Source organism: Lontra canadensis, unplaced genomic scaffold (assembly GCF_010015895.1).
Source record: "Lontra canadensis isolate GAN:19392208 unplaced genomic scaffold, GSC_riverotter_1.0 scaffold80, whole genome shotgun sequence".
NCBI classification, from domain to species: Eukaryota; Metazoa; Chordata; class Mammalia; order Carnivora; family Mustelidae; genus Lontra; species Lontra canadensis.
In genome coordinates, this window is record NW_022631074.1 from 9,595,243 (window position 1) to 9,605,901 (window position 10,659).

A 10,659-nucleotide genomic window follows, 5' to 3' on the forward strand; every position below is an offset into this window, starting at 1 on the left:
GTCAGTAAAACCTCACACTGTATAATACTATTTATGTGAAATGTCCAAAATCTATAAATCTATAAAGACAGAGAGTAGATCTGTGGTTGGCTATGACTGAAGGAGGGAGAACTGGGGCTTGACTATTAACAGATAAGAGGTATAATAGATATAATTCAACTATGACCTCAGGTGGGATAACACAAGATTTTGATTTCAAACTTAGACATGGTAACTGTAAGGTACCTTTGAGACTTTCAAAGGAACAGGTAAAGTAGGTATTTGGATGATGGCGTCATTAAGAGAACCAAGAAAAAGGAAAACAATTACTTCCTGAAGCCTATTCATTGATGATCTGTATAGATGTCTCACAGTAATCCCTGTGGATTAGAAATGCAGTTTTTAATTCTTACAGCTAGTTGTAGGGGTGAAATGATGATTAACTCACAAAGCCCTGTAGAATGAATATGATTTCATCCTACAGGGAAATCTTTTGAAGGATAGAGGGATTATTTTTTCTTCCTTACCCTTTGTTTTTTAAAGAACAAATTTGAAAATAGAAGTAATATATATTATCTCCATTCATGTAAATTTACTGATGAAAATCAGTATGCCAGCAATCACTGCCTCATTTCTGCATTTTTGACATTGCTTCTGGAAAACCATCACTTTCTAATTTCCCAATGTTTTCTGGGAACTGGATGAGAGTGCAGTGATTTCTACATTTTCTATTACTTAGTGTTTTGCCATTTGTCTTTAGATAACAAAGTATCTATGTAAGATATCTGTGTAAGAAATTCAAATTCCAGTGAGGCATTGGGATTTTTCTCAATCAGTGATCAAAATGTGATGGATTGGAAAGGATGATATATTGTAGAGAAGACACATTTATTACAAAATCTCATAAGTAATTCATAGAAAAATGAAGTAAATAGGAAAAATTAATCATGATAAGGATGATTCAATAGCTTTAAATTTTATTTTATAATTCAGAGACTTTAGAATCCAGAGAGCCATGTAGCTTGTATTTACCTTATTTGTAACTTTGCATAATGAAGATAATCCTAAACTTGAGTTTGGTGGCTGTCTATAACACATAGCTCTTAAAATTTCATGCAATTGTGAGGGAATAAGGGCTGTGATATAGCCCTTAAATGACATAATATATAATATATAATATATATAGCTAACACTGTCTCCTTTATTCCAACATGGAGATGTTTCTTTCACATTACTCTTTTTTTTAAAATTTATTAACTTATTTTATTTAAATTCAACTAACATATAGTGTATCATTAATTTCAGATGTAGATTTCAGTTATTCATCTGTTGCATATAACACCCAGGGCTCAGGTACATCAAGTGTCCTCCTTAATGTCTATCACATAGTTATCCCATTTCCCCACCCACTTTCCCTCTAGCAATCCTCAGTTTGTTTCTTATTGTTGAGAGACTCTTATGGTTTTTCTTCCTCTTTGATTTCATCTTATTTTATTTTTCTCCCTTCCCCTATGATCATCTCTTTTATTTCTTAAATTCCACTTGAGTGAAACAATATGGTAATTGTCTTCCTCTAATTGACTTATTTCACTCAGCATAATACCTTCCAATTAAAAAACTAAAAGGCAACCTATGAAAAGGGAGAAGATATTTACAAATGACATATCAGATAAATGGCTAGTATCCAAGACCTATAAAGAATTTATCAAACTCAATATCCCAAAAAGCAAATAATCCTGTCAATAAATGGGCAGAAGACGGACAGCCATTTCTCCAAAGAAGACATACAAGCTTCTGCCTTCAGCTCATGTCATGATCTCAGGTCCTGGGATCGAGTCCTGAATCAGGCTCTCTGCTCAGCAGGGAGCTTGCTTCCCCGTCTCTCTCTGCCTGCCTCTCTGCCTACTTGTGATCTCTCTCTCTCTCTCTGTCAAATAAATAAATAAAATCTTAAAAAAAAAATAGAAGGAGAGATAAAAAGCTTCCAGGACAAACAAAAGCTACAAGATTTGTAAACAGCAAACCAGCCCTACAAGAAATATTGAAAGGGGTCCTCTAAGCAAAGAGAGCCCAAAAGTAGTAGACCAGAAAGGAACAATATACAATATTGAACAATATACAGACAATATACAGTAACAGTCACCTTACAGGCAATACAATGGCACTAAATTCATATTTCTCAATCATTATCCTGAATGTAAATGGGCTAAATGCCCCAATCAAAAGATACAGGGTATCAGAATGGATTAAAAAAACCTCAAAACCTATCAATATGCAGTCTGCAAGAAACTCATTTTAGACCCAAAGCCAGCTCCGGATTTAAAGTAAGGGGTGGAAAACAATTTATCATGCTAATGGACATCAAAAGAAAGCAGGGGTGGCAATCCTTATATCAGATAAATTAGATTTTAGACCAAAGACTATAATAAGAGATGAGGAAGGACACTATATCACACTCAAAGGGACTGTCCAAAAGAAGATCTAACAATTTTAAATATCTCAGCCCCTAACATGGGAGCAGCTAACTATATAAACCAATTAATAACAAAATCAAAGAAATCCATTGACAACAATACAATAATAGTATGGGACTTTAACACCCACCTCACTGAAATGAACAGATCATACAAGCAAAAGATCAACAAGGAAATAAAGGCCTTAAATGACACACTGGACCAGGTGGACATCACAGATCTATTCAGAACATTTCATCCCAAAGCAACAGAATACACATTCGTCTCTAGTGCACATGGAACATTCTCCAGAATAGTTCAAATCCTGTGTCACCAATCAGGTCTCAACTGGTACCAAAAAGATTGGGATTATTCCCTGCATATTTTCAGTCCACAATGCTCTGAAGCTAGAACTCAATCACAAGAGGAAATTTGGAAAGAACCCAAATACATGGAGAGTAAAGAGCATCCTACTAAAGAATGAATGGGACAACCAGGAAATTAAAGAAGAATTGAAAAAAAAATCATGGAAACAAATTATAATGAAAATAACTGTTTAAAATCTGTGGGACACAGCAGACAGTCCTGAGAGGAAAATATATAGCAATATAAGCCTTTCTCAAGAAACAAGAAAGGTCTCAAGTATACAACCTAACCCTACACCTAAAGGAGCTGGAGAAAGAACAGCAAAGAAAGCCTAAACCCAGCAGTAGAAGAGAAATAATAAAGACCAGAGCAGAAATCAATGAAATAGAAACCAAAAGAACAATAGAACAAATCAACAAAACGAGGAGCTGGTTCTTTGAAAGAATTAATAAGATTGATAAACCCCTGACCAGACTTATCAAAAAGAAAAAGGACCCAAGTAAATAAAATCATGTACAAGAAAGGAGAGATCATAACCACCACCAAAGAAATACAAACTATAAGAACATGTTATGAGCAACTATAGGCCAGCAAATTTGATAATCTGGAAGAAATGGATGCATTCCTAGAGGCATATAAACCACCAAAACTGAACCAGGAAGAAATAGGAAACCTGAATGGACCCATAACCAGTAAGGAGATTGAAGCAGTCATCAAAAATCTCCCAAAAATCAAGAGTCCATGGTCAGACGGCTTCCCAGGGGAATTCTACCAAACACTTAAAGAAGAACTAATTCCTATTCTCCTGAAACTGTTCCAAAAAACAGAAAGGGAAGGAAAACTTCCAAACTCATTTTATGAGGTCAACATTACCTTAATCCCAAAACAAGACAAAAACTCCACCAAAAAGGAGAATTACAGACCAATGTCCTTGATGAACACAGATGCGAAAATTCTCACCAAAATACTAGCAAATAGGATCCAACAGGACATTAAAAGGATTATTCACCACGACCAAGTGGGATTTATTCCAGGGCTGCAAGTTTGATTCAACATCCACAAATCAATCAATGTGATATAATACATTAATAAAAGAAAGAACAAGAACCATATGGTCCTCTCAATAGATGCTGAAAAAGCATTTGACAAAGTATAGCATCCATTCTTGATCAAAACTCTTCAAAATGTAGGGACAGACAGTACATACCTCAATATCATCAAAGCCACCTATGAAAAACCCACAGGGAATATAATTCTCAATAGGGAAAAAGTGAGAGCTTTCTGTTAGTGTCAGGAACATGGCAGGGATGTCCATTATCACCACTGCTATTCAACATAGTACTAGAAGTCCTAGCTTCAGCAATCAGAGAATAAAAAGAAATTAAAGGCATCCAAATTGGCAAAGAAGAAGTCAAACTTTCACTCTTTGCAGATGATATGATGCTTTATGTGGAAAACCCAAAATAATCCACTCCAAATCTGCTGGAAGTTGTACAGGAATTCAGGAAAGTGTCAGGATATAAGATCAATGCACAGAAATCAGTTGCATTTCTATACACTAACAACAAGACAGAAGAAACAGAAATTAAGGATTTTGTCCCATTTACAACTGCACGCAAAATCACAGTATACCTAGGAATAAACCTCACCAAAGAGGCAAAGAGTCTGTACTCAGAAAACTATAAAGTACTCATGAAAAAAATTGAGGAAGACACAAAGAAATGGAAAAATGTTCCATGTTCATGGATTGGAAGAAAAAATATTGTGAAAATATCTATGCTACCTAAAGCAATCTACATGTGTAACACAATCCCTATCAAAATATCATCAATTTTTTTTTCAAAGAAATAGAACAAATAATCCTAAAATTTATATGGAACAAGAAAAGGCCCCGAATAGCTAAAGAAATGTTGAAGAAGAGAGCCAAAGTTGGTGGCATCACAATTACATACTTCAACCTCTATTACAAAGCTGTCATCATCAAGACAGTATGGTACTGGCACAAAAACATACACATAGATCAATGGAACAGAATAGAGAGCCCAGAAATGGACCCTCAACTCCATAGTAAACTAATCTTCGACAAAGGAGGAAAGACTGTCCAATGGAAAAAAGACAATCTCTCTTCAACAAATGGTGTTGGGAAAACTGGACAGCCACATGCAGAAGAATTAACCTGGACCATTGCCTTACACCACACACAAAAACAGACTCAAAGTGGATGAAAGACCTCAGTGTGAGACAGGAATCCATCCACGTTACAGAGAACACAGGCAAGACCTCTTTGACCTCAGCTGCAACAACTTCTTCCTAGAAACATCACCAAAGGCAAGGGAAGCAAAGGAAAAGATGAACTATGGGGACTTCATTAAGATCAAAAGCTTTTGCACAGCAAAGGGAACGGTCAACAAAACCAAAAGACAACTGACAAAATGGGAGAAGATATTTGCAAACAACATATTAGATAAAAGGATAGTATCTGAAATGTATAAAGAACTTATCAAACTCAACACCCAAAAACCAAATAATCCTATCAAGAAATGGGCAGAGGACATGAACAGACATTTCTGCAAAGAAGACACCCAGATGGCCAACAGACACATGAAAAAGTGTCCCACATCACTCGGCATCAGGGAAATTCAAATCAAAAGACAGTGAGATACCACCTCACACCAGTCAGAATGGCTAAAATTAACCATTCAGGAAACAACAGGTGTTGGCGAGGATGTAGAGAAAGGGGAACTCTCTTACACTGTTGGTGGGAAAGCAAGCTGGTGCAGCCACTCTATGAAACAGCATGGAGGTTCCTAAAAAAGTTGAAAATAGAGCTACACTACAACCCAGCAATCACACTACTGGGTATTTACCCTAAAGGTACAAATGTAGTGATACGAAGGGGCACGTGCACCTGAATGTTTATAGCAGCAATGTTCACAATAGCCGAACTATGGAAAGAACATAGATATACATCAACAGATGAATGGATAAAGAACAGGTGGTATATATATACAATGGAATACTATGCAGCCATAAAAATAAATGAAATCTTGCCATTTGCAACAACATGGATGGAAGTAGAGGGTATTACGCTGAGCAAAAGAAGTCAATCAGAGAAAGACAATTATCATATGATCTCCCTGATATGAGCAATTTAAGAGTCAGAGTGGGGGGTTTGTGGGGTAGGGAAGGAAAAAATGAAACAAGATGGGATAGAGAGGGAGACAAAGCATAAGAGACTCTCAATCTCACAAACAAACTGAGGGTTGCTGGGAGGTGGGGGGCAGGGAGAGGGTGGTTGGGTTATGGACATTGGGGAGGGTATGTGCTATGGTGAGTGCTGTGAAGTGTGTAAGCCTGATGTATTACAGACCTGTACCCCTGGGGCTAATAATAAAATATATGTTAATAAAAAAAACCTCACAGTGAGATACCACCTTACACCAGTTAGAATGGCCAAAATTAACAAGTCATTTAATGACAGATGTTGGCAAGGATGGGGAGAAAGGGGAACCCTCCTACACTATTGGTGGGAAATCAAGCTGTGCAGCCACTCTGAAAAACAGTGTGGCGGTTCATCAAGATGTTAAAAATAGAAGTACCCTACCACCCAGCAATTTCACTACTGGGTATTTACCCCAAAGATACAGACATAGTGGAAAGAAGGGGCACCTGCACCCCAATGTTTATAGTAGCAATGTCCACAATAGCCAAACTGTGGAAGGAGGCGAGATGACCTTCAACATATGAATGGATACAGATGTGATTCATATATACAAAGGAATATTCCTCAGCCATCAGGAAGGTTGAATACTTACCACTTGTATCAATATGGATGGAACTGGAGGGGATTATGCTGAATGAAATAAGCCAGGCAGAGAAGGGCAATTACCATATGATTTCACTCATATGTGGAATGTAAGAAATAGTGTGGAGGACCATAGGGGAAGGGAGGGAAAACTGAATGGGAAGAAATCAGAGAGGGAGACAAACCATGAGAGACTGGGAACCAAACAGGGTTACAGAGGGGAGGGGCAAGGGGTAACAAGGTGATGAGTATTAAGGAAGGCACATGTTGTGATGAGCACTGGGTGTTACACACAACCAATGAATCATTGAACACTACATCAAAAACTAATGTACTGTATGATGGCTAACTGAGCATAATAAAATTAATTAATTAATAAAAATGATTGGTGATCAAAGTTTATATAAACTTCTAATCTTGACAGATAATGTCAGATTCAAAAGGCTGTTAGAATTTGTATTTTTACCAGCTACAGTAGAAAATGCTTCTTTTCTCACTTTCCTGTTATCAGTAGATATTATCTCTCATTTTGGTTTATTGTTTATCTGACAACTGAAAATGATGTATCAATTTAAAAATATCCCTAATGAATATGGAGGATGAACATTGTTTCATATATTTATTGGTCAAGTCAACTTACTCTCCCATAAACATGTCTCTTCGTATTTTTTTCCCATTTGTTCCATTGGGTTAACTTGTTTTTACCTAGTTGTAGGAGGTTGTGTATGTGTATGTGTGTGTTTTATAAGTATTAACCCTATATATGCAGAATATATTTCAAATATGTTTTTGTCCTTTCCCTTTGTTTATGAATCTATGTAATAAAAATTATTACATGGTCATACCTATGTAAAAGTTATTAGTCTATTTTTCTTCCACATACAAGAGTTTTACATTTGCATCTCTTCTACTTGTGATATTCTTCCACATAATTTTAATATTGCCTCAAAATTTGCATTTATTTCACGTTTTTTCAATTTTGGGGTTAGATACCTAAACAAAGAATTTTTAAACCATCTTACTATAGGCTGAAAGTTAAATTTGAGAGACTATGGACTCCAGGAAACAAACAAAGGGTTTCAGAAGGGAGGGGGATAGAGGGATGGGTGAATCTGGTGATGCATATTAAGGAGGGCACTGATTGCATGGAGCACTGGGTGTTTTGCACAAACAATTAATCATGGAACACTACATCAAAAACTAATGATGTACAGTATGGTGACTAACATAACATAATAAAAATAAAAAATAAAAAAATTACTAATTAAGTAGAAAACAACACTAAGGTACAATGTAATTTGCAAACAAAATGTCATTATTTTGTGTTATCTTTAGTAAATTTCTTTGATACATATTTTCTCATTACAGTGATCAAGTGTGGATATGTCAGAAGGAAACAAGACTCTAGTAACTGAGTTTGTCCTCAGAGGACTTACAGAGCAATCATGGCTGCAGTTCCTCCATTTCCCTCATGTTCTGGGTCATCTACCTCATCACTATGGAGTGCAGCCTCAGACTGATTCCCGTCTTCACATGCCTATGCGCTTCTCTCTTGGTGGTTTCAGACTTTGTAGATGCTGCACTTCAACCTTTGTAACACCCAGGATGTAGGCCGATTTCTTAGACAAGATGCAATGATATCCCTACCTGAGTGCATCACCCAAATTTATTTTTTTGGTTCCATGCAACTACAGAATGTTTCCTTCTGGTAATCATGGCCTATGGCCACTATGTAGCCATATGTAACTCCTTGCTTTATCCAGTGATAATGTCCAAAAGACTCTGCACTCAACTGATAAATATTTCATATACAATTGGCTTTCTACATAGCCTGATTCATGTGAGAAATTAAGAGGTTATAGGTGACTTCAGAAGAGCTATGAAGAAGTTAACAGTTCCCAAAGGAAATTTCAAATTGTTTCTCTTTTCACTCTTTGCATAAATAAGTTAAGTCTTGCAGATTAGCCATGGTCTTGCCCTTTTACTAAAGAGCTAGTCGTAGGTGTAGTTATTGAGCACTGGGTGAAGGAACTCAGGTTAACACAATGTTTACTTGGATGATGGTCCAGTTATGACTCATATTACCAATAGCTGATTTATTTAAAAATATTGTAATTTTTTATGGGAACATTTAGCCTGAAAATTTGATATCTTTAAGGGACTCCTTCAAATTCCATTCAATAACTGACAGTAACAGGCTGTTATGTAATTGGGAATCATTTAGTTCATGACTGATCCTTGCTCACTGAACTAGATCTACATGTTAATAAGACTCTGTGATGGCTTACCACAACATGATAAAATAAAAAAAAAAAAACTTAGATTTTTGGCAAAAAAAGTTTCTGAAATAAAAATGAGGAAAATTAAGAAAAACAAGGTTTAAAAAATCGGTGCATCTTCTAGATGTCCATCAACAGATGAATGGAGAGAGAAGATGTGGTATATGTATATACAATGGAATACTACTCAGCCATCAAAATATTGAAATCTTGACATTTGCAATGATGTGGATGGAACCAGAAGGTATTATGTTAAGCGAAATAAGTCAGTCAGAGAAAAACAATTACCATATGATCTCTCTCATATGTGGAATTTAAGAAACAAAACAGAGGATCATAGGGAAAAAGGAAAAACAAAACAAGACAAAATCAAAGAGGAAAACAAACTATAAGAGACTCTTAATCATAGGAAACAAACTGAGCGTTGCTGGAGGTGAGGGAGGTGGAGAAGTGGGGTAACTGGTGATGGAACATTAAGGAGGGCAAGTGATGTAATGAGCACTGAGTATTATATAAGACTGGTGAATCACTGACTTCAACCTCTGAAACTAATATTTAATGTTAATTTATTGAATTTAAATAAAAAAATATTTAAAAATTGGTGCATCTTAGTAACAACAATTAAAAAAAAAAAGGAAGTTGGTTTGAATTAAATAGTGGAGCATCAAAATTTAAAACTTCCCATATCTAGAAGTACACATACTAACTTTCATACAGAACATTATAATACAATGGTATTAAGGAATTTTCAGATTTAGAAATATTTCAAGATAAATCTTTCTCAAATATTATAGATATCCTGTACTCTATTTATATGATTATTTTGTTTGCAATACTAAGCCTGGTAAACATTTGCATAGGGATTGTGTTGCTATCCTTACAATAGATAGAAGGCAAAACAGAGAGCAAGGATGAGAAACTGGTTAAGTATATACTGATGTAGGGGAAAAATTGAGGTAGTGGTCTCAAAGCTGAGACTAGGCTCTTATGATCTCAGCCACCAATTTACTTCTAATTCAGTGACAGGACTATATTAGTACATAGACTAATTTATTTCAGTATAATAGGATTGATATAGATTCCTTTTTCATTTTTTGGGAAGACTTAATTATGTTCCTTGAGCAGTCTGTTTGTTTAATCACTGTGGTTAGGAAAGGAGGATTCATAGAAAATAAAAATTAAATTCTAGTTGTTGAAGCAGGAGTGAAAATGGTCCTCTTTTTGAAGTATTTTAAAAGTTATATTTAGATTTTTTTCCCTATAATTCCAATGAACATCAAAACACTTATCTAAGAGGACATAGTAAGCAACATAAATTTATTATTTGACTTATGAATATAAATGAAAATATTCAATTCATTTTTATAGGTCTACAGTTTTATTCCTAAAGGTTTTCACTGGCAAATGATTTTTTAAAAAAGTTAGACAACTGAATGCGTTCTTTCGAAAAATACTATTGACTGCAGAAAATTCTGATTAATTTTACTCTCTTGGTGGTTAACAATAATACAGGATATTTTTATTTCATAATTTAGGATTGATTTTTGCTATTATATTTTCTTTACTGTTGGTTAGAGCCCTATTCTGATAATTTACTGTTATATCCTCTTACAATCTCTTAAATTCTTATTATTTTGAGAAAAATTTATTTCCATATATGCATCTCAACATTTTTTTTTTTTTTAGTTTGAGTGTATGGCCCTACATAATGTTTCTAATTTCTGCAATATTTCATGACAGAATTGTTAAATCCACAAACTATTATTAAAAAATTGTT

General features: G+C 35.1%; 1 pseudogene; it reads left to right on the forward strand.

Annotated features, from left to right (window-relative positions):
• The first annotated feature begins 207 nt into the window (after positions 1-207).
• On the forward strand, positions 208-8,455 carry LOC116882055 (annotated as a pseudogene).
• Positions 8,456-10,659: the final 2,204 nt, after the last annotated feature.